The following is a 21645-nucleotide window of genomic DNA, read 5'->3' as shown; positions in this document are numbered from 1 at the left end:
CTTTTTTCCTGCTTGTACTATATCTAGCAACCTCAAGCAGAGCCTATAGGTGATGCCGTCACACAAACAAAGCAACAGCTGAGCTTTTGAAAGGTTCTGCATTAAAAAATAAACAAATAAATAAATAAACAAAAATCAATTCTGAAATGTTCTGCTTCTGATGAGCCAGTAGTAAATTCTAAAAAAGATTGGCTTATTGTAACAGTGTAATTGGTTTGCTCTAATGCAGACACTAACTGGCAGGTTCTTACGATGTTACTGTATGGATTTCTACATAACGCTTTTAATGTTGTAAGCTCTGTCTGCTGCAATTAAATATTTGAACTTAGTTCTATGCTCGGGGACTGTAAACTTCATTTTGCAAACAGTCAGCAAAGCCTTCCACAGGTGAAATTCTGGTGTTAGCTGTAATCCCTGACATATGGCTGTTATCTCCATGAACTGGGCTCCAATTACCTCACTGGTGATATCCCCGTTGCTGGCAAAAAGCAAATTTCCATAAAGTCACAACATATCAGTCAGAAGGCTCATGCAGTTGCTGTATTAGCGATGTAATTCATCCCTTTACATAGCAGCAGTTCACTTTAGGAATGGAAAATAATTAATCCAGAACCTAACGTAAGTTGGTAAACAAAGAAGATAAAAATTACATTTTCCTCCAGAGTGTTTATTTTTTATTAACACCAACCTCACTAGCAATAAAACTTGATGCTTTTTCATTAGGGAAAGAGAGAATGTAAATCAGCGCATACAGGTACAGTTGTCACTGAGATTTTATTCACTATTGCTCAGACATACCTATAATGTTTTTCAGGTAGTAGCAGCTCCATTTAAGGTGAATTTTCTCATCATCCTGGACACTGGGTAGAGCTGCCACTTCTGCCCAGAGACATATGGGCAGGTTCAAGCCAAAGAGCAAAGCTGCAGCATGCAGAGCTGCACCTCATGGTCACCCCCGTGTTTTGTGCCCTCCTCAGTGCTTATCGCTGCTCATCCCTGCTCAGTAATGGTACTCTGATAGGTCACTGGGCAGAACCAGCCCCACCCAAATGGTTTCAAGCCATTTCCGAGCTGAGAAGCACCAGCCCCTTTCAGGCTTACCTGGACTAGAAACAGTTTGTCAAGATTTTGAACTATGTGGGATTTGTCCAGAGTCCTTTTGTCCTTATTCTCTATTTTAGCCCTGCTTAGGTCTCTTGCTGCTTTACTTAGACCCACACAAACTGGGATAGCTCACTGTAAAGCACTATATTAGTGTTTGCTCTCTGTTTTCAGGTGAGAAGACCCTTTCTCAGTAGTAGGCCTTAATCCATGGCTCAGACAGAGAGGGTGGGCTGGAAATGTTGGGCAGATATCCTGGGAGCCCCCAGAACCATGTTGTTTGTCTTTTCCCTGCCTGGAAAGGGGAGACACCCAGCTTTGTGATATACAGTGTTTTGTTACTTCTGTCATGTGGGAAAGCAATCTGGTGGCAGTCGTGTCTTTCCAATTCCAACACATCCCGTTTCAGAGAGATTACACCGCTGCTATGGGCCTTCCAAGCCAACTGTAGGGACCTCTTCACCAAGGCCATTTTACAGTGCTTGTTCTAGCACAAATCTTGTGTTAACAACTCCAAGTGAAGTGAGATAAAACAGTTCCTTTTATGTGCTCTATTTATTTATCTCTAGATCCGAGATAAGCACTTGGCCAAAACAAAATCTTGCACAGCCCCCAGTTCAGTGTCTCAAAACAGGAACCTGGGAGAATCTGCCAGTCACCAACGTTGGAGTCTCCTTGCCAGGTTCATAATTAAATATAGATACACAGTAGATGAAAGTGTGCTACAGTGCTGAGACAGTTTGCTATCACAGCACTGAAAAAATGGGAAGCAGATAGTGCAAAGCCAACTGTGAGGAGTCAGTGAAGCTCATTTGCAAGGGAAATGCAAATACAAAGCTGATTGCATTCCCTTAAATGGAAATGTGTGTTAAATCTGATAAGAGCGTTCTGAGTGTCTCCTGAGCGTGGGCTTGTCTCAGTGCTGAGTTTCTGTTCATCAGTGGGTGAGGGAATAAACGCTACTCTGAAACTGCACACAGGTGAGAGATAGCAATTATTTTCCTCTACGTCTTCCACTATCTGCCTAAATTAACATCTAGATAGCCTTCATATCTCCAAAGCACTCCACATACATTAGCTAATTAATGCTCACCATATCCCTCTGTATTAAAGAAAGAGTTATCCTCGTTTTGCTAATGTTGAAATTTGAGCAGGAAGATTAAGTGCCAGGGAGTGAATCCAGCTGAGCAGTTTAGTCAAGTCAAAGGGACTAAAAATTAATCATACATTTAAGAGCTTTGGTGGGCTGGGACCTCGATCTTGCACAATGCCACTCACCTTGGAGAATCAGACTCACCCAGAGCCACAGGGGAACCAAATATGTGAACTTGGCATTGAATCGCTCTCCAGGAATGTAGGGCTCAGTGCCACGCATGAAGCTACCACACACATTCTGAATGAAACTAGAAGTCAGCTCTAGTGTTGGAAAAGTACACTCATAGCAGGTAAATAAGACAAAACCTACTTGGTTAGGACATTGCCTACATTAAATGGTGTGTGTTCTCTCCATGCTCACATTTCCAGTGTTGCAATGTATGAACCTGCAAACTGCACTCTGTCATTACCTGTAGTGCCCGTGGCAGAAAACATTACCTGCTACCTGCAAGTTACATACAGCTCTTGAGGAAGATCACTGTGTCTTCCCATAGCCATTAAAACAGTCTGCTCTCCAAGAATTCTGAAATACTTTTTCCTGACTTCACAGCAGAAACTTAATCAGACCAGTGATCTGCCAATGTTTTCTGGAACAACAAAAAAAGAAGTTGTAAAAAGTATTTAGAGGGGCCAGGCGCACAGCGCTCTTTGATTACCTTCATTTGGATACATGCGAAGAATTTTCTGAGAGACAAAGAAGTGAGAGCTCTACCCGAATCTTTAACAAGTGTTTGTTTTATCAGGTTCAAGTTCAGGACTAAACCCAGCTCAGATAACCGGCAACATTTACATAGAGCATTCCTAGGGCTGCATAGGGGAATATGTCTTTCCCTTATAGATTTGCTGTGCTTTACTGATACTGCACAAGATTGCAAGTTGCTCTTGTAAGCAGCACTCAACTGCTCTTATGAAAAATCATTTTGATGCGTGTTTGGGGATAAATATTCATCAGCACCTGAATATATTGAGTGGGACATTTTCCTTTTCTAAAGAAACGTCTCTTTTGTTGACACTGAAAATAAACATTGAGCTTCTGAACAGACTGGTCCATTGTGAGAGTTCCCAAAATTAGGCTAAACGGCTGGTGACTCATTGTTGGGATATTAACCAAAGCAAGATAAATGTGTGTGCAAAGCAAGGGACATGGCTTATCTGATTGGGTTATTGATTGATTTTGAATTAATTTAACAAGAAGACAGGTGTTTGAAGGGGGGTGAGGCTACAGCCACAGAAAACAGTAAGGGCTCAAGCTCTGTCAACCCCTCCTGGTGCTGATAAGCTAAGAAGAAAAACGCTTTCAGAGGCGGGGGGGGGGGGGGGGGGATAAAGGAGAACAGCAGGGCAGGGCAGCTTGTGAAGCCTTGTGCTTGCAGGCAAACAGGAGGCAGCTTTTGTGCATGGGGACAATAAAGTGCCAGTGTGCATAAAGGAGTGTGAGGGCCTGAGACAGGGAAACCCAGGACTGGGCAAGCCTTGTGCGAAGCGAAGAACTTTTTTCCCAGTGCCAATGGTGTGCCAGCCCTGCTGTTGTGGCTGCCAGCCAAAGAAGCAGGTATTGCTCTCAAACAAACAAACCTGAGTGGATCGGATACAATGGAGCAGAGTCCAACTGCAGAAAAGATCAGGCTCGACATTAAAGAGTAACATGAGATGAGGGCAGGGCAAGCAGCAAAGAGCCGAGAGGAAGCTACTGCTGGTCATGGTGGTGGGAAGCAAGTGACACACCAGTTCCACTATCCTCAGGACTTGTGCCACTGTGATGGGCACTTAAGGAAACACCAAGACAGGAGAGAGCACCAAGACAGTAACTTTCATCAGCTCCCAATGAAGTTTGTAAGAATATGAATGGAAAGCATAAATAGTCCTTGAAAAAACAGCTGCCTATCTTAACTGTTTCAGGGGCCCATAGAATTTCTCTGTACAGCAGAGATGCTGTAGATAGGCATGGCATGAAGGTAGTCCTTGGTATTTAGCACACATCTCCACACTGCAGATATCGATGTGTTCTCACCCTCTGAACTATGTAGCACTTATTTTTCACATGAGTAAACTAGCTTTAATATTGGCTTTGAATGCAGATAAATACACTGAGGGTATAGATTTCTCTCTGGCCCCATAATACTGCATGCATCTCTGGCCTGGATCTCTGGCTTTTCACACTGGTAGCCCATCTCTAGTATTGATTCGGAACGTAGATAGATAGTACACACATTATAGATTTATTTCTGTCTTTGTTGAATCTCTGTTGGTTTGGAAAGTAGATAATCTGCAGGAATAAATTTCCCCCATAACATTGCTTTTTGCTCAAACAGGATGGGAAAACATTATAATTAATATCTTCTAGTGTGTTCGGTTACCCCCTTTTGCTGTCTGTACCTCACCCTCCCCAGCATCTCCTATCTATTGCAGTCTATCTCAGTGAAATGGCTGGGCATTGGCATAACAGAGCGCTTTCACAGTGAGACATCCCATCTGTCTTCATTTCTCACAGCATTTCAAGTGCCCCTTCACTTGAAAACCAGTTTCTGAGCCTGCCTTTCATCTACTGCTGCACACTCTATAGCAGGAATGTTGTAAAAATGTAAGGCTGCTGGGTTTGGGGTGGGTTTTGTTGTTGTTTTCTGATGACTTAGAGGCAGCGTGTGATTTTTACTCAGGTATGTCACATAGTTTGTGGCAGATGGTGTGCTGTTTGGGAACATGGTACTAGCATGCCACAAGTCAGAGCACCTGAGCAGCCAGCCCTACAAGTCACGGCACCTGAGCAAGGATAGTCTCCCTCCCAGTGAAATAAAATTCAGTACTCATGGTACTGCACCAAACCACAGCTTGTTACATCAGTGCAGGTCCAGCAAACCTCAACAAACTTGCTTCCTTAGGATGGGCATTTCTTCAAAGCAAAGAGCCTGAAATATTCAGACAACAAACTGAACGTTTTGTGGCATCCCTCCTCGTAGCATGAGAAATTAATTCTCCAGCTCTATCAGGTTTGGTGTCTTTGGGTGGGACATCCATGCCTACCTCAGCAGACCACCTTCTGGTGGTTTCTCAGGAAGAACAGATACTTGTAAGGCTTCTCCCATCTCTCCCATCCTATCAAGGGAACATCCAAAACAAGTTCCAGTGGCTTGAGTCCTTTTATATTGGTTTGTAATGTAGGGTGACCAACTCACATACAGGTGTCAGTGTCTTCAGTATGAATGTCAGAATGTAACTAACAGGCAAATTCCTACCACTACAAAATAACTAAGACATATAAGGGATGGTTGATTCATCTGCCCACGTACAGACCCAGCCACCATGGTAACTGACCTATTAACAAGTCTTAACACTCACGCTGTGTCAGGAGTTGTTCTGTGTTCACTTGTTTTTGGCTTACAGAGCATTTTCTGCATGTCTTTTCCATCATCAGCCAGGCTGTTTGTAATCCACCTGCTTACTTTAATAAGATTTAGTTGTCAAATAGGATTCCCTTTAATTTTATAATCAGTATTAGCTTCCTTAACATCTTGCTGTTCTTTATTAGCTTCATCAGAATTGCTTGAGGATTAATGTAGGCTTGGACTCTTGGTGAGGACCCCAGCCTTTTGGAACTTCCATCTAGGCGGCTGATTGCATGCGAAGTATCTTGGGTACCATTAGAGTCAGTGGTACCCCATTGTCTCTGGAAGCCTATTACTAAACGCAAGTGTCCAACACTGTTTGAAGTCTGTGGATGGGTAGAGCACATAATGCTGGCAGATGTAACACTGGGCTTCTGAAGAGTTCTGTTCTTTTGGAGCAGCTGATGGAGGCAGGATGGGAGACATCAGGGTTTCACAAATGGTGTAAGGCCTTTACATGTGTGCTAAGACACTGAATCCTCAGTAGCCTCAGCCACTCAGGCCATAAAAAATATCACCTTCACAAGTAAGATTTCTATGTAGCACCATGCTCCAAATCTTCATTTATTTTGCTGTTAATTTACTGCATTTAGGGGATGCTAGCAGAAGCCTTTACTTGACAATGGGATCAAAAGCAGAATCACATCGCTTCTTTCTTGTTAGAAAAGAAAAAACAACCTCATGCAAATAGTTTTCAGTGAGGGATTTTTAAAATTTGTTTTATTTTTTTGTTTGCTTGCTTTTGTTTTGTTTATCTGTGTGCTTTTCTTTTACAAATGCACGTAAGTCTGACTTTTCATCGCACTATCCACAGACCTCAAAAGGCTGGTCGTAACTTTAACCAAATATCATCAAACCTTCATTTCCTGCCCATAGCTGCTCTCATGCTTTAGTTTAATAGGGAGTTTTATGAATTATTTTTTTTTTGAGCACAATGGAGATAAAAATAGGCAAGCACAGGATGTTCATCAAGACTTCTTTGTAGAAAAGCCTGAGGCTGCTACCTCTCTCTGGATCCCCATTGTTTCCTAACTTCAGCCCTTCAGAGGGAGATGTATCCTCAGCCAATCACTGAGAGGGAAAATATGCTGCTGGAGGAAATATCTAACTGTGATTTCTCTGCATGAAAAATATGCTTCTTTCATTGTGATCCTTAGCTTTCATGGAGTGGAGTGTGGATAAGATTGTAAAATCCACCTGTCTTCAACTGTCTCTTGCTGGTGGGATGAGATGCAGGAAACATATCCACTACGTGTATATGAACGCCAAAGTTATCTAGATTATATCACTGATTATGTCTCAATTATATCACTGTCCTTATCCTTTAGAGTAAATTTATCTTACTTTACCTCACTTTCAAAGTTTTCGTCTGGAGTGTTTTCTGAAATTTTAAGCAAAATTCCTTTTAATAATGCTGTAGCTGAGCTCGTTTTGCTTAATTAGCAGTTTTTAACATTAGGGAATAGGAGCAGAATGCAAAGAGGCTGCTTTGGTAGATTGGAAATTACGAACATTTCATACTCTCCTTTATAATATAGGACTTTGTACAAGCACAACTAGCAAGCTTAACAGCTCAAACTCTCCTGGCTTTGAACACTGAAAGAGCTGTTAAATTATTAAGCTTAGTCTCAACTGGCAAGGACATTCAGTGTCTGAAACCTTACCAAACCTCAAGGCAGTTGACAGCAGATAGTATAATGAACAGAGCAAAGAGAAATTAGGATTTTTTAAAGAATTGATTCTCAAGTTCATCCTTCAAAGTGAAAAATTTAAAAACAACAGCTAGAAAACATGAGCCAAGATTGAAACTTTAAAAATTTCCCTTGTAGGAGCAAATGATTACAACTATCACTTCAGGCTGACGGAAAACCTAGCAAATCTATTTCAAGACTTTAATCCCTCGTGAAATGAAGCACAAAATACAGACATCATTCAAAACACAGAGAAGGAAGTGAAGAATGTAGTGCTTGCTTTGTACAAAAACTCATGGGTTAAATATAAATTCTGCCTGTGGCAGAGAAAAATGGATAGAGCAGAGGTCAGGGAGTTCATCTGGGACTTGTAAGACCAGGATGCCAGTAGCTTTTCAGGTATGAAGAAGAGCTGCATTAACAGCAGTATCCTTTCATTACACAGCCTGTTATTTAGGAACTGCTGGGACTAAATGTGGGTTCAAATCCATTCTGGTTGTTGCAGGAATGAATTCTGGATTTCACATATTCTGGGGATCGCTTTAATCTCTGGACACCGGGCAAAACGTGGGAACGTGTGCAGCAATACTTCCTCCCTGTCCACCTGGTTTCATGCATACAAACAACCCATTATTCAGTTTAACCTGTTCTGCTGGTTCAGAAGCCTAGATATTAACATTTACTAAAATGTTTACTTTCTTTACGACCAAAATGGAAAATGTTGCTCACTGAGGTAGTAAAACGTTCAAAGTGTGATAACGAAGAAGCTTTGGTTGTATATCCACTAACTTTTGAGAACTTAGGAATCAGTATAAAATTAGAACTAAAAAAAAAAAGCAAAACCAGGTGTAGAAGCACGGGGCAAGACTACACCACTTGAATCTGGGTCTATATTTACAGTAGAACAATCGCGTTTACCAAGTTTTAGATAGAGACTTCACATTGTAACACCTCACGTCTCCAGTTCTACAGAGATCCCTCACTCCTACCTCCTAGTTCCTGCCAGGAAGTCTCCATGTCGTCTCCATTAGCTGTCATTTGCCAATAGTGACAGGAAACAACTTGAGCAGCAGCTTAAAACACTGCCACCCTACTGCCAAGAAGCAGCCCATGAATCTCTGTCATATTGCATTTTCTACACTCAGAGCCAGTCAAGGTCAAGATGTCCTGAATGTTTACAGGAGATCACTGATGAATGAAGAACTGTTCAGACATGCTGAATTGCAGATAGCTACTTTAACTGACTTAATTAGAACATGTTCACTATAAATGCTGCGTGAAGATGAATTTTGCTTCTGCTAGCAGCTAAGTGGTCTTTATCTAGAGGCTAAATAGGTTTAGAAAAATAGAGGTATAGACAAACTTCAAATAAATCATTAAAGGAGGGTGAATAAATAGAGAACCGAGTGCTAGATTGAAATACACACAGTGTTTGGATGGTATGAATATATATCGTGCAGTCTGATGGTAGTGTCAATTTTCCAGGTCGAGCAGAAAGAGTTATGAGAGAGTTTGACCCAGTTATTGCTGAGACCCTCTGAGGCAATTCAATATTGGATTACTGCAAGTAAAGGGCACACAGAACAAAATACAGTCTTTCTGCTAATTGCCGTGAGCCTGCAAATGCAATTTTTTACCATAATAATGAAAGCCAAGTGTTATTCAGGACTTTTGGATTGTACTCAAGATCTGTCACCAGCAGCAGATGCCAGTAATAAGTACAGACACAATTCCAGAAACACAGAAGTATGGAGGTGAGCTCTGTTTTTCTCGTCGGTTATATTTTTGTACAGGGTATATGTTGAAAACAAAAGGAAATTGAGACTTTTATTATCCTTCGAAGATGCATCTGGATTTTATCAATCCATTTAAAATATTTTGTTATTGTTGTGTTTGCTTTTTTTTTTTTTTTTCCCCTCATTCTGAGATAAAATAAATCCCTGACCAAGAAAATAAAAAAAACAACCCTAAAATAAGCACACGGCAGAGAGGTACAAAGGGTCTTTGTTCTAAATCACCACAATGTTTTCCTTCTGTTCCTTCCAGGAATACAGAAAATGAATCCTTTGCTAGAGAGGCAGGGTGCAATTTCATTGCATCCCTAAATTTTTGTAGAGAGCGCTTCTGTCTTTTATGTTTTATCACTGCAGGAGAAGCTGCCCTATTTCTGTTCTGACTTCCAGAAAGAAAGGGACTGTGCCCTGTAGCAAACTATGACATGGGAAGATCCTGGTCTGAATGGAGACTTCCTCTATTACGGCAAATCATACCTGTCTACTCTACCAAGGACACAGAAACACTGTAGAGACACTTGAGAGCATTCATCTCACCTAACCTGAGGCACTTGCCATGTAGATGCCTCCACCTAAGCTAAACTAGGATTCCCTTCCTAGACTAATGGCTAGAAACATGCATTTCTAGCTCATGATTCATCTGATCTGGTTTGAGTGATTACCTTAGGACAAGATGAATCACAAGTGAGAAGGGCTCATTTCTCTCTGCTGATAGGAAAAGAGTGGGTAGGAAAATGGCTCTGACAGAGACATCTCCTTTGTAGCTGCCTGAATTTAGGTGAGGTGAAATGCAACCTGTCTTTCAGAAAGAACAGAAATTAGCGTCTGGCCCAAATTCCATGAAACATCAAGGACCACCAACTTTGCTGAACCCATTTTAATGGTTTGGTTGTGGTTGCTGGGGCTCAGTCAAAAATGTTCTGGCATAGATAAGGCTATGCTTTCTCTGGGTGCGTCACCCTCAGCAGAAGAGTTAGCCCTCTAAGCAAACTTTCAAGTGAAAAAGAAGGATTATTTCCTCAGTGCTGCAGTCGATGTATTGTCTCGTGATTTTATGTACATTTTGAAGCATAAAGGTGGTATTGAAACCTACAAGAATATAATGCAAATAAGAACCACACAGTAACCTTCTTTCTGAAAGTCTACTTATACTTCTTGAATCATTAGTGCAGAATAAAGCATTGCAATTTTTCCTTGTTCTGCCGAGGAGACTGTCATTTTGATATAATTTTATCAGAGAGTTCTACAAATTGCTGCTACTTACTTTCAATATCAGGTTAACTAGAAGGCCTTGTAGTCCTTGTGAAAAATGCAGGATTAAAATATTGCTGGAGGTCTCTCAGCTGCAAAATGGCTGGGCTTTCTGAATGAGACACTACAGTTCCTCTTACCTCGCATTTCAAATGAGCTGAGCCCCTGGGAAATAGCCACTTAACCAACCAAGGGCAGGTACCAGAAGCATTACACAAGTATTAGCTGCATATTAACCATCTGTCAACAGAAAGGATTGTCAAAACCGCATGACCACCAGCACTCAGAGAGACTGAGAAGGTGTAATCCAAACAGCACAACTGGAGAGCTAGCTCTCTTCTGCTCCTCAAACATATGCAGAGAGAGCAGCATCGCTCCTCAGCTCCCGTGCATCTCTGGGAAAGGGCAATATGCGTGCAGACAAAGCTGGGAGCCCAAAAACCAGGAGGTGAGAGCCCTGGGGAGAACCTAGTTCAGCTGACTACAGAGTAACATAATTTGCTGGATAGCTCACCCTTTAGATAATATCATATAGGTTTGGGAATCTCAGTCGATTCTGCAGTAGGTGCAGAACTAAACTGAGAGGAGGGAATACAGGGATTTGTTACAGCACATTAATGCAGGGAAGAAATCAGTGTTAGGGAAAATCTGTGTTGGTTTTTTTTTGAAGTGTTACAGCTTTCATTTGCATTCAAGGACACCAAATACTTATCTCTGATTCTGAAAACATATTGGGATTAAAATAACAGAGCTAAATTAATACTATTGCTACTAATAATCACGGTATTACAAAAAGGAAACAAATCCCTCTGTTCTAAATTTATTCATCTGCCTTTGAAAGGATGCATGCATTATTAAATCAAATGTATTCTATTTTCTCATCAGTTTTGCTTCTGTTTTTTTGCCCACTTGTTTTCCTTAAGAAAAATTCTGGCGTTCCTGTTTAGAATCTTGTAGCTAACTGCATCATGTATCCAGCTGATACAAATGCATATGAACTGCCTGTGATAAATTAACTGGTGATGTAGTACACCCAGATATTAGATGAGAGAGAGATATTTCTTTGCATAAATTGACTGAGGGGAGACCTCATTGCAGACCACAGTTTCCTCATGAGGGGAGCGGAAGGGCAGACACTGATTTCCTCTCTCTGGTGACAGCAACAGGACCCAAGGGAACGGCACAAAGCTGTGTCAGGGGAAGGTCAAACTGGGTGTCAGGAAAAGGTTCTTCACCAGTGAGTGTTCGGGCCTTGGCACAGGCTGCCCAGGGTCACTGCCCCAAGCTGCCAGAGTTCAAAAAGCATTTGGACAGTGCTCTCAGACATATGGTCTGATTTTTGTGTGGTCCTGTGTGGATCCAGGAGTTGGACTCAATGGTCATTGTGGGTGCCTTCTAACCTGGGGTATTCTATGATTCTGAGATGGTCAGATGAAGCCTTAGATGAAGCTTTTTTAGAAGCTGCTGTAACCATTTAAACCACGCTACATTTAAAATAATTGTATGGGACCATAAACCTAATACTAGAAAGACAATGAAATTGATGCTTCAGCCCCATATACAGCCCTAATTCTCATTCTTAACATTTGTCCCTCTAAAACCCCTCTGTACAGGCCCTCTCTGGCTGACCAAGCTACAACTACCTAACACAGAAAGCCATCTCCTGCAATTTTAACAGTTACAGGCTGCTTTGTATCACAGAGACATGGGATACCAACTCAACACGTGGTTATGCCCATTTCTACATAATGCTGGCCGACAGCACAGCATTTCTTCCCCTGTTTTTTTCTGTCACATATCTTCCATGTACGCCTTGAGTCCCCCTTCCAACACGTGTGCATTCAACGCTTCTGTGTTTAATCCTTCCAATTATCACCTTCCCCTCTCTTATCCAGTTCCTGAAATATCTTAAATATATACTTTGAGCCCACAAACTCTGATGTTATGCCTCAGTCATGCATTCATAGAAGTTAAATGAAGTATAAATACAAGCTAAGTGGGAGGTAATAGGATGGAATTAATGTCATTTTGGTGGATCTTGATTTGCAGGCATCAAACCTGTGATTCATGTTTTAATGCCCTGAAAATAAAAGGTCCCATGTGGACACGAGCATTGTGCTATGGCTTAAGACAAATACAGCAGAAAGGCACATTACTATTAAATCTTGTATTGTTTCATTTAATAGATAAAAGTATTCAACTGTTTCTCTGCTCTGAAAGAACCATACAATGAATCCCATCTGATCCTGATTTATTGGTATTCATCCCTCCCAATATGTGTGGAGTTCTTTTGGCAGAGGCTTAAGTTCTCTCATCTGTTGTATCCCGGTACACATCTGCTCGTAAGAGTCACATGTAGGTCAGGCACAGCCAGAGCCGCAGACAAATAGTACAAAGGCAGATGGTTACCAACTGCATTCTGGGCAAGATTTTGGCTGAACAAGGTAATCACTTGCTCTACTCCCAAACATATTTCCTATTTCTCTAAAGTTTTGGGGTTGTTTTTTTGTTTTTGTTTTTTGTTTGTTTGTTTGTTTTTAATGGTGGCAAAATCTGAACAAGGAAGATTTCTCTACTGGGTGCTGCAACTCATCATTGCCCACAATGACCTTCGTCATCTTCCAACAGCTTTAGCAGTATCACATAATTTAGCCACAACTTGTCTACACATCACTCTTTAGAGAGGTCATAAAAGGGGCCATTTTTTGATCGAGAAGAATTGGATGAAACCCTTCCACACTGATCTCTAGCGTAAATGTTAAACCCATCACTCACACCTAATCCAAAAATAATAATATAGTCTAGCAATACCACTACTGAAGTTTGTCTCTTTGTGTCCTCCCATCTTGTCAGCTTTTCTTCACAGCAACATAATAGTCTACCAAAAAACATCAGATCATGCTTCTATTTTTAAACACAAAGCAACATTTGTGGCTAAATATATTAACTTTAAGTTACTCGGTAACCTGTGTAGGAAGGTTGTTTGATTTCAATTAGGATGCTGCTTGAGGTTTTGGTATTTGGGGATTTATTTTCAGTGCCTACGTGATATGCTTAACAATACCAATGATGAACAGATAATTATATCTTTGGCTATTCTGTGATGTCTAAAATGCGATGGGTGTTTACCCTGTAAATTTCAAGTACAATTCTGTATCAACTAGTGATTATTTAGAGACAAGAAAATCTTCTACAATTAAATGATCAATCATATGCAGAGATTAATGCTGATTTCAAGGCCATTGTCCTTTATCACCAGTCATCTGTATCGAGTGAATAAACTGGAAGAAAATAATTTCCCCTCACCCCTTCTAAAAATCACTTCAATTCTGTTGATATGTGATGTATTACCAAAATAATAGATGAATATTTATAGGTATTTCTGCTCTGTACACATTCATTGATTGGGTTCATCTGCACTGTGCAGACATGCATGTTTCTTGTTGGCCAACGATAATGGTAATTATAATAGCAATACTAATACTGCTTTTCTTTGTAAGGCATGCTGATATCACTAAGTGAAAAGAATTACAGAAGAAGTAGCGATTCTTCTTACAGGGTTTTATTAAAATAGCAATACCTTATTTCATTAATGTTATTTCAGTAATATTTGGGCTTCTTAGGTGCAGTAATGCTCTGAATATTTTCTGCACTTTTTTATTTAAATGCACAGAACTCTGAATGTACAGAAACATCAGAATTATATGAGATATCATTATAGAATCATAGAATCACAAGGTTGGAAAGGGCCTGCAAGATCATCTAGTCCAACTGTCCTCCCTTTACCATACCTACAGAAAACCCCTAAACCATATCTCTTATCTCCCTATCCAGACACCTCTTGAACACTGCCATGTCATCATTTACATGTGTGTTTATTTTTCCATTCAGAGTATGAGTGAAAACAATTGCTCTCAACCCTTAAGTTTTCAGATTTCAAAGCCACGTGATGGAAGGAGGTACCATGCAGCCAGAATTTCTGGCTATTTTGCCTGTGTAGCATGAGCAGGATCTGTGCTACATGCTGGCTCCAGTCACTTTGATGTGACAAATATTGTTTGAAACTTTTACACCATTACTGGATGCTGAGAGATGTGCTATTTAATCAGGACTACATCTAACTGTGTTTCTCAAGAAAAGTCATTGTCCTACTTAACACCAGCACACAGCTACCCATCCTTCTACAAAATCCCTTCTCCATAGAAGTACCTCAAACTGACAAACACTAGTTGAAAGGATGCTCATCTGCTCTGTGAATGCCCCTCTTAATACTCAATAGTTGTAAATACTGCAAACGGCATTTTTGATATGCTGCAACCACAATGTGAAATCGGTTACTTTGTGGAATGACTGTTTGAAAATGTGGCTGCAGCACATGCATAATTGGGCTCTCTCAGAGGAGACGAACTGACAGAACGCATATTGAGAAAACTGAAAGGTTTGTGTACAACTCAGGATTTCCTAACGAATGAAAGTGATTGAAAAAAGGTTCTTTCTTTTTCTTTTTTTCCTGTCTTTTGGCAGCTTGTTTAGAATGATGAGACACTCGGTGTCTAAAGCCAAATGGCTTCTGCTTAATGATGGCGAAGACACAAGTAGAAAGTGTTGGCTTCATTGAAGTCTACAGGAATTTTGCCTTTGCTTTCAGTGGGTGAGAATACGGAGGATACAGAGTGGATACTACGCTCCAATTGACCAGACGCTTTATGTGCTCTTATGGAACAGACCATGAAAATCTCTTATGATGTCATTTTGTAATGCAAGAGCAAGAAGAAAGCAATACATTACTGAGCCAAAAAGCAGAGATATTTTCCACTTTGCACATACCTGATAGGAAATGATTTTATTCTCTTTTTCCCCATTGTTTTCATGTGCAAATGCCTGTTTGTTCTGCACACAGCAGATGCACAAAGGAACTGCATGGCAGGTGTTAGTGCATGCTTCAAGGTCACAGCTCACCAGGCTGGGGATGTGGGTGGAAGGTGCCATCAGGCCTGCTCATCCAGGCTTCCTCACCATGAAAACCATGATGGGAGAGGAGTTACATACCAGGGTATTCATTCTGATACAGTGCCAAGAAGTGGTGAGAGATACTCCAATGTGCCTCCATCTGGTTGTGGCCAGACTTCTCTAATATTTGAACAATTTGCAAGGAGACTTCATGTTCAGAATCCTACAGTCTAAGCAAATTGCCAATTAACTAATGCTTATCCAAGAGAGGCTATGATGCTGTCTGGTCTCTTGGACTGCAAAATAATTCCCCAGGGAGAACAGAACCCATTTACAGTTTTCTCCAATGATATGAAGAGAGGAGGGGGCTTTCTGAGTCTGAGCTCCAAAGAGTGAGGACAGTAGGGCTCTGCATTGGAACTGCTTGCACCTTGAGGAATATGTTCAGTCTGGGGCCCTGGCAGAAGGAACTGGGAACTCCTCCAAAAGAGGAGGCTCATGGGAGGCCTCATATCTCTCCACAACCATCTCAAAGAGGCTGTAGTGAGGTGGGGGTCAGCCTCTTCTCCCAGGTAACAGTGAGAGGATGACCAATTGTTACAAAAATAGAAACAAAGGAGAACACAAGGAAATAAGCTGCATTAATCACCAGAAGCCACATCTTTGACTGGTGTGTGGAACAGCGATAAATGTAAACTACATTGCTTACTTCAGTTAAACTGATGACAAGAGGTAACAACCAGGGGAGGTTCAGGTTGGGTATTAGCAAATATTTCTTCTCATAAGAAGCAGTGCTGCAGTGGCACAGGCTGCCCAGGGAGGTGGTGCAGTCACCGTCCCTGGAGGTGTTCATGAACCATGTGGATGTGGCACTGAGGGACATGGGCAGTGGGCATGGTGGGAGTGGGCTGCTGTTTGGACTGGATGATCCAAGAGGTCTTTTCCAACCTTAATGATTCTGTTGGTGGCCCTGCACATGTCAGGGGGGTTGGAACTAGATGGTCATTACAGTTTTTTTGACCCAGGCCATTCTATGTGTCTATGATTCTATGATTCTATCATTATAAGATTCTCTGTTGCGGACTGGTAGGAAAAGTAGGGGCAAAGCAACAGCTCACTAGATTGTTAGAGGCCTCCTGTTCTGAAGCTTAGCAAGAAGATTAACAACAGTGTTTGGAAAATGCATCGCAATTCTATAGATTAAAATTATGTGCCCAATGTCATGTGCAGTGCTAAGTACTATTACTGTCTTCTGAAATTAAAAACACCTTCCAAACAATTTCAAACCCTTCTCCCACACAGCCAAAGAAAGGAAATTAATCTTGGCCACAATTAACTTTCAGTCCTCATTTCTCCAGCTGCTCTCTCTGCGACTTCATCTGACCTGTTCCTACACTTCACTGATCAAATGCAGTTGCAAACTTATCCATCATCTTTCAACATAATGAAGTGTAAACATTTTCTGCATCAATCTATCATGTGAGCCATGATTTGGAGTTCAAAAGATTGCATCCAAGAAAATTTTGAGCTTTAATCACAACCGTGCCAAATGAAGGGCTACTTGCCTTTTGCAAATACATCTGTCCTTTACTGCCGGGCACTCTAAGAAATTCTTATTTGAGTAAATATTTGAGTAAATATTTGGAGTTAACCAGAATTAATTAAATAAATTAATATTTTTTTATTATTTTTTTTCCCAACATGACCTTGTTTAATAGCTATCTTTACTGTCTGGATTGCTATTTGAAATGAGTATAAGGAAAAATGTGATGACAAAATGATCTCAACGACCTGAAAGCAGATGCTGGAAGCAAAGATGCAAGACTAAAGATGATTACATCAGGGGTATTGCCCGTATCCTTCAATTTTGCCTCATATAGTCCATTGCCATGTAAAGACTTCTTCAGCACATCTTGCAGAAAGAACATTCATACACCATTTCATGTATATTGCTGAAGTAATCAAGCAGTAATATAACACTAAAGATAAAAACCCACATCATTGGTTTTCATACTGTTGTCAGATAATATTGATAGTAACTGACTCCAGCACCTGCTCCTCAGGAAAGAACAACAGTCTTTCTCCACCAGTCATCACATCCATAGTACGTAATATAAAATTCAGAATGACCAAGATGTAAAACATGTTACAAACAGTAAGAAGCAGGGAGGACACTGAGGAATACAAGAAAACAAGGAGAAAAGAGAGCACAGGTTCAACAGCTCATAAGGGAGAAGGACAACAATAGTTGAAGTACTCATCAGTCTCAGCCATCACAGGAAGGGAATATCTGGGACTTGATACCACAGTGAATTTCGATAGTAGAAAATAAACGCAGAATGAACTTGCAAAAGGAGAAGCTAAACAACATGTAGGTAAACAGAACTACTCAATTTGGTAGCACTCAGGCAAACACAAGCTGGAGAAGCTTTGAGGCTAAATGAAGCCATTTCTGATTCTCCAACAATCACCTTCAAGAACTTATGGGACATATCAGAGAATTGCAGAATAGCAAGTACGGCACATCTTTTTAAAGGTAAGGAAGAGTCCTGAAAACCAGAGCTCAGGGAATGTAAATTTGCGGCTTAGAGGGAATTATTAATAAAACACCACAGGAGAACCTAAAGGATAGTATAATGACAGAAAACCAGAGATGGTGGGATTATCAAGAAGAATCAGATCAAACTAGTCCAATTTCAGTCTTTGACCAAATAATTGGCCCCAGGGAGAACAACAAACTTGGTTTGCTTTGACTTTCATATGGCTTTTCACGCTGTTCTATGCGGCATTCCCCTAAAAAAAAATGAAGATAGGTATGACAATATTCAGCTTCAGATTCATGATTGGTGCGGAGATATTTTTCTTGTTTACCATGTAGATGTCCACACATAACCTAGCTCTCTCAGTTTCCTTTGTAGTGAGATCCAGGGCTTAATGATTCTGTCCACATAAAGGTGCTAATACTGCCTGTAATGCCTCCTGGCTGACCTCCAGGAACAACTTCAAAGTGGAGTGGACCTCCTGTGTCAGACCTGCCTGCCCTGTAAGGCTTCCCTGAGGGCACTGCTGTGTGACTACCTCAGGACAGCTGAGCAGAGCCATTAGCCCATGCAGCCAAGGGAGCCTGGAGATAAATACACCTAATCACTGTGTAGTTACTTGCAGATGAGTAACATAGCTCTCCTGCCTCTACCTATTGTGGCGGCATCTTAGACACCTAGCTTATAAGTGGACACATACACTGAAGGGAAAACATTTGCAGAACTGGGCTTTTTTTTGCTAATCTGGGTTCTGTTTCTAATAATGCTTGGTGTGGATTTGTCTTAGATTTAGTCATGTTAGGCAATTTGCAAGTTAGAATGAAAAATATTGTTCTGATATTCATAGATGACAGCAAGATGGAAAAGGATGCAAGTATTTCAAAGGACAGGGATAGCATTTAAAATGATCTTGACAGGCTGGAGAAGTGACTCAAGGTCTGTAGGGAGAAACGCAAAATGCTTTCTTTAGTCATAAGATTTAAATACAGAAATACACAATAAAGAACTAACAGCAAATCACCAGTAAAGTGGAAAAGAATTTGGCAATTACTGTGATTCACAAATGAAAAAATGCGTGTGTGATGGTGCTGCAGAAAAGGCAACTCCCATTCTTGGATTTTCTGGCAGGAATGTCATGTGCAAGGCATCGGGTGTATTTAACGTGCTCTGATCCATAATGATAAGGCCTCTGCTAGAGTGTTACTCTACCCAGGGCTGATAGCCACACTTTAGAGACAGATATGACAAGCTGCAAAGAGAACTGAGGGAAAAATGAAGTATGATAGGAGAATTACAGAATGTTACTTGTGCTTAGATTCTAGGATTTTGCTGTACTTACTCTGGGAAAGAATGGAGGATGGAGGTGAGGAAAGGACAGAAACCAGTCACCAGTTCATCGAGGGTTATCATAGAAATGAGAGAGATCAAACTCCTCTCTGTCTGCTATGAGAGGATGCAAAATAAATGGTCTGATTTGCATCAGTGGAGATGCATTTAAATCTTAGAAAATTCCGAGTCTCTTTTACCTGAGATTTTTAGAATCAAGATCAGCAAAAGGGAAAGGTGGAAGCTGTCTGAGACTCAGTAGGTCAGGTTGGTGGTTGGACTTGATGATCTTGAAGGTCTTTTCCAGCTCCTCTGGAGAACTGCTAGAAACAACAATAGTATCTGGCTATCTCAGAAATCACTGCTAACCCCATCAGCCCCTAACATGGGGAGGCAGGAAGAAATCCTAACTTATGTGGTGGTTGAGTAGACCTTGATGGAGGCAGCTGAGCACTATAAGAATCAAGCTCCTTGTATTACACCTCCCACAAAGGTCAGATAATAGGAATAATGACAGCTGAAGCTCTGAAGCTAACCCTAGCATCTGAGCCTCAGCAAGGCAGATGGGGAGGAGCCATGGTGGGATGACCTTCCTCTGCAGAAGGAATTCATTTCCCAGGTCCCATCTCAACCCCGCTGTAGCAGTGAACTGAGCCTTGGGGGCCTGTGTTTCTGCGCTTGTTGATCAAATGCAATATGTAAACAGTCTGCTCATTTTATCTTTTCTTATGCTGTGAAGATAGAGTGATGGGAGTTTTATTATAGCACAGTAAGGTAGTTAATGAGCTGTCAGGATCTCAGTAATAAACTTCTCTTTCAGAGTGGTATGTAATAGCTCACTGCAAGATGAAGCACACTTTTAGTCATTGCTCAGAAACGTGTTTTACCAATTTTGAGAAATAAACCTAATTTTATTCAAGAGCCTTATGTCTTAGTAAAAACAGACTATGAAACTTTCTTTGAGCAACTGTTTCTGCAAAATATGAATATAATTACTCCTCTATACTCATAGTGAAAGCATGTGTGTTATAGAGCTGTAAAACTGCAGAGGGAATTGGGACATTCTGGCTCATTAGTGTCATTCTTTTTTTGTCTAACACCATTTCTTGTGTGTTCCTCACAGGAGATGACTAATCCTGGCCACCAGTAAGTGACAGTGCACAGAGCTCCAGCCAGAACACGTCAGTGCTTTGCAGCAGAGCCAGGGTGCCTTCTCTGCAGCACAGTTGCTTGGTTTGATGCTCTCTGAATTATAAAAGAAATGATCATTTTGTTTTGCCATCCCCGGTCCTTTCTTTGTACCCACAACAGTTCTCCAACAGGTAAAGAGAGGAGGTCAAGTTACACCACGAGTAATTTGCCTGGTAAAGCACATTTCCTTCTGCAAATGGTCTGCGCAGAGTTTACAGCTCATGGCTTAAACAACTGTTTAAAGATTTACAGTATGGATATATCTGAGCCGATTTCCACCCTGAGCTTTCTGCAGCCTTTCCAATTTTCCTGCCTTACGGCTGGTCAGTGAGATCACGTGGTCTTATTTCTCACCCGTGAGCTGATCCAAGCTTTGCGGCTGGGAAAATTCGCTCTGTTGGTTGCTTATTATGCTCAGATGCTTTTTTAGCGTTCCAGAAATGTGTTTGCAAAGAATAAAAGCACAATTGCAGGAAAGTTGCAAATGCCCTTTTTTATTATTATTATTTTTTATTTTATTTTAATATCCACACAGGTTTTGATGAGGCTTTTAGGCTCTGTCTGCGTTCCTGAAAAACACAGAAAGTTTCCTATATTGGCATTCATGAATAAGCAAATACATAAGGGCAGCAAATGTCAACAAACCCATGTTATATTCAGTGGAGTATGAAGGGCACCATCTTCCCTCACGCCCTCCCAGTTCCCACGCCCACAGGCTGCTGGCCGCATCGCTAACCTTGCCACCTTCCGCCTCCGTCGCCTGCGGTCCTTCGTGTTACTGTCTCCATCCTCCTCACTGTGAATGAAGCGGCATTTCTGCTGATTCCTTTGCTTCTCCCTCTCCAGGACAGCGATAGAGGAAATGAGGGCTCAGTGGTGGGGCTGCGATGTTTTGCTTCTGACCTCTGGTGGTCAAAGGGGGCTCTGCAGGGCCCTGCCGAAAAGAAGGATCATGCAAAAGTAGGCATTTCCTATTTCTTACAAAGAACTGATTATTTCCCCTTAAGAATCAGTCAGTATCTTAGCTGCGGGCTGATTTTTACCCAGCACTAAACTTGCCCTAAGTGCATCCTTACATGATATTCCGTTCACTGAATGAACACAGTCATATAAACAGTGTGATGTTCAGGCACATATCAGGGACATGAATGGCAGTGCTTATCCCCTTCTGGGATGCTCGCTCTGCTGTGAATGAGCCCATTCTATATGTTGCCGTGTTTTGTTTTATCAAATCTCTTGCTCTGAATTAATATACTCATGATTA

The 21645-nt window shown here is 41.2% G+C and overlaps 1 protein-coding gene across 1 annotated transcript in view; it reads right to left on the bottom strand.

Annotated features, from left to right (window-relative positions):
* The window catches only part of NCK2 (NCK adaptor protein 2), a 132130-nt gene extending 110854 nt beyond the window's left edge, over window positions 1-21276 (bottom strand). Inside the window, exon 1 of the mRNA XM_072326637.1 lies at window positions 21118-21276. The gene's annotated coding sequence lies outside the window, so the exon portion shown is untranslated. The remainder of the gene's footprint in view (window positions 1-21117) is intronic.
* Window positions 21277-21645: the final 369 nt, after the last annotated feature.

Source organism: Excalfactoria chinensis, chromosome 1 (genome assembly GCF_039878825.1).
Source record: "Excalfactoria chinensis isolate bCotChi1 chromosome 1, bCotChi1.hap2, whole genome shotgun sequence".
Taxonomy (NCBI): domain Eukaryota; kingdom Metazoa; phylum Chordata; class Aves; order Galliformes; family Phasianidae; genus Excalfactoria; species Excalfactoria chinensis.
Note: the sequence above shows the minus strand (reverse complement) of the source record. Positions and strands in the feature narration are given on the sequence as shown.